Source organism: Zingiber officinale, chromosome 3A (genome assembly GCF_018446385.1).
Source record: "Zingiber officinale cultivar Zhangliang chromosome 3A, Zo_v1.1, whole genome shotgun sequence".
Lineage (NCBI taxonomy): Eukaryota > Viridiplantae > Streptophyta > Magnoliopsida > Zingiberales > Zingiberaceae > Zingiber > Zingiber officinale.
Window position 1 is genome coordinate 79,108,269 of NC_055990.1, and position 3,708 is coordinate 79,111,976.

Here is a 3,708-nt window from a genome sequence, read left to right on the forward strand (position 1 = left end):
AAAATATAATTAATCGAAAAAAAATAATAACTAAATAACTTCTAATTATTTGAGATGATAAAGATAATATTACTATCGATGGTAGTGTATCCCCCTCGATCATTGCATTTTCTTCAGTAATTTGTCTCATAAATCTCATCACGTAATAACCACATTGTTTCGCATCTGGCTGTCTAGGAGCCTACGTTAAAGGCAATTGATATTGTTAATGATAAAAATACACATACCTTGATTGATTGAAATAGAAGTACCCATACCTTGATTACTTCCCATTGTACATGCTTTCTTCCTTTCCTTCAATTGTTCGAATTAAACAATCTTAACGCCCTTTGTATATACATTCAACATAATTGATATATAAGTGTTTTATGACTAAATTAAATACATAATAAAAATCATATATAAACGACCTCTAGACTTCCGCTGTTCCTGGGAGAAATGGATTATCATCCTTAATTAGAACCTCAAAGGTTGGTTTACATAATAAGAATATTGGAAAGAAAGTACCTCATGATTTTGTGCATCCTGCAGATTCATTTCTTCAAATCTATCATGTACCCAAGCACGTTGATCTTTAGAATCCCACAACTTTTGGACACCAAACATACGCCTAGATAAAGGTTATTAAATGAAAATTTTGTAAGGAAAATAAAAAAGTGGAAATGCCAAAAAAGAGAAGTTTCAATGTTGCCTTAGGAATATAAATAATGCAATATTTGATCCAGACTAATACAGTCACTGGCTGCAACAAAAATGGGAGAGGAAGTGAAAAAATAAAAATATATTGATAAACAACTCATAGTGGTGAATAGTAAGTAATGGATTATGTTTAATATATAGATATAGATAAAGGAACAAAAGTAGCTAAATTATACAGTGTTAGGTTATATTGTCCATTGTTCCTAAATGACTAACCATTCCTCATGATCAAGTCCAAGAAGCAAAATGTACGCATTATCTATTGAAATTTATGAATTATATCTATACAAACCTTTAAACATTATACTCAGTAATAGAATCTCAATCAACTGCACACTTATGTGCTCATAACAGTTTTCTATCAATAATTTGGCACACGAGTGATTGAATATCTCTAATTAATGGGAAAAAACAGATGAAGATCATGAAGAATAGAAGTAGATTCTTCTAAGAAAAAAGATACCTATCATACCAGGAGTGCAAAAAGTATAATTATCTTGTTTTGACTTTTGACAAGCAAAAAATAATATCACCTTCGGCGACCCCTGCCATTGTCCTGGAACCGATCATCGTGCATGTAGAAAGCCCCAGCAGTCGGCACAGCATAAGGTTCATTCTCCTTCGCCTCCTCTTCAACAGGTTCTTTGTCTTCATTTTCTTCTGAAGTCCCAAGAAATGCCTACCCATCGCCATCAGGAACCGGCGACTTTCCCAAGTCCCTAGGATCTTCGCCCACTGGAACAACCCCCATATTCACTCCTTTTCCTTCCATCATTCCTTCTACAGCAACGAATTCCTCTACTTCGCCTGCCAGTTCTTCCTCCTCGCCGTCGTAGTACTCCTCTTCATCATCATAAACCTCAGCGCCACCTTGACCATCCGACTCGCCGTCGGATCCAACCTGGTCTCCCGCGGCAGATTTCCCCCGCCCATCGTATCCTTCCCCTTCCTCATCGTCGCTTGCCTCCCTCCGATGCATCCTTGGCAACGACGCGTCCTCGGGATCGCTCTCGTACTCCGATTCTTCCTCCCTGACCACCATCGATCTCCTCCGCCCAAACCCTAATTAGCAGTCCACCCCCAAAAAGAAAACGACGATGGTGCGCGCGATGGGGTAAAAAGAAAATGAAATTAATGAAGAATAGTTGTTGCAACATATATTTTGTACAAAATTATAATTTTATCCTTACTATTTGAATAAATCCATCCACCTTAAAATAAACCACAAATTTTATCTTAGAGATAAACATTAAGGGATATAAATTTCACTTCATCAAAAAAAAAAAGGCAAATAACTATGTTTGACTATTTCTTTATAAAATAATTTTTAAAGACAACATAGTTTTAGACACCAAATTAAAACTGTTGATTAAAACTAATAGACAACATAGTTTCAACATAGTTTTAAGCAACACTAATAGACAACGGTTGATTAAAACTGTTGTTGTATGCCAAATAAAGATATCTCATAGACAACAATTTTAAAAAACCGTTATCTTATGTATGTCAAAGACAACGGTTTTTTAAACATTGTTTTCTTTTTTTAAAAAACACGACTAACAACAATAGTTTTCAATAAAACCGTTGTTAAATGACAAAAAGACAACAGTTTCTCAAAAAACTGTTGCCTATTAGGTGTGGTTAAATCTATAATTTCTTGTAGTGTTTCTTTTAAACTCAACCCAACTAGCAAACCAACTACAAGAAAATCTAATGGTTAGGTTTTCTTTTTGATCTTCATCTTAAATAGCCATCTCTTTAAAGAGGGTAAGAAGGTGATGAGTTAGCAAGAAGGTTAAGAGTTAGCTTCTTCTTTGATGGCCACCTTAAGTAGTCATCTCTTTATTGCCACCTTAAATAGTTATCTTTTTAAAGAGGGTAAGAAGGTGAAGAGTTAGCAAGAAGGTGAAGAGTTAGCTTCTTCTTGGTTTTCCACCTTAAATAGTTATTTCTAGCAAGAAGGAAAAGGTGTGTGAGACTCTCTAAATTTCAGAGTTCATGGGATGAATGAAAAAAGATATTCTGATCGTGCTTAGATCGACTAGACTAGAAATCTTATAAGGGATGTTCACACATTAAAGGTAATAATCCTATTCACTAGAGTAGTTGCAAGGGTAGTTCTGCATTTACATGGATCTCTAGAGGGATCAATTTTCGCTACATTTTTAATATGTTTTTCACTATATATCCCAACACGAGAAGCCAATGGAGAACAAGAAGAAGGTGGAGAAGGTCCCTGTTTTGAAGAATCCCAAGGCCGAGATGCTGCTACCGATGGTGATAAGAAGAAGAAGGTCAAAAGGGGGACAAAGACTTATAAGATCTACATTTTCAAGGTGCTCAAGCAGGTGCACCTTGACATTAGCATCTCCAACAAGGCCATGACCATCACAAACTCCTTCATAAATGACATCTTTGAGAAGCTCAGCCAAGAGGCCTCTAGGCTCGGTCGCTACAACAAGAAACCCACCATAACTTTCCGAGAGATCCAAACCTTCGTTTACCATCACTTAGTAGATTTGAAACTTTGGTTTCATCCTTTATCCTTGTTCCATGTTTCACCACTTTAATTTATTTAAATAGATTCAAAAATAGCACTCTGTCTCTTCTAATCTTTAATTCTTTTCCTTTGGATATTAGAAAATTTCTCCATTAATAGCATCTTGAAAATAGCTCTATGTTCTTCAGGATTTGATAGCATCCCGAATATTTGTGAACATAAAATAATATCCTAAGATTTTGTTATAGGATTTTTTTTGTTTGCTGTATGAATCTATCATGTATCAGATTTATAGGTTTTGTATCAAACATATAGATTCGTTGTGTTGAAAAAATTACAAGTTAGCTATAAAATTACTAGTCGCTGATCACAAAAACCATTTTCAACTATCTCGTTGTTGATTTGGGATGATCTGATTTGCAGCAAATAAACTTTTTTGCAAAACAACTTTTGCTATAACATTAGTTGCAAACTTTTTTTGTACGAATTTTCCTCAGATATTCATCGTA

At 35.0% G+C, this 3,708-nt stretch overlaps 1 long non-coding RNA gene across 1 annotated transcript; it reads right to left on the reverse strand.

The window, feature by feature from the left end:
- Positions 1–403: 403 nt before the first annotated feature.
- On the reverse strand, positions 404–1,391 carry LOC122053859. Its single transcript, XR_006132407.1, has 3 exons — positions 1,233–1,391; positions 508–610; positions 404–429 (listed from the first exon to the last, which is right to left on the reverse strand). It is a non-coding gene; the product is annotated as an uncharacterized LOC122053859 (long non-coding RNA).
- Positions 1,392–3,708: the final 2,317 nt, after the last annotated feature.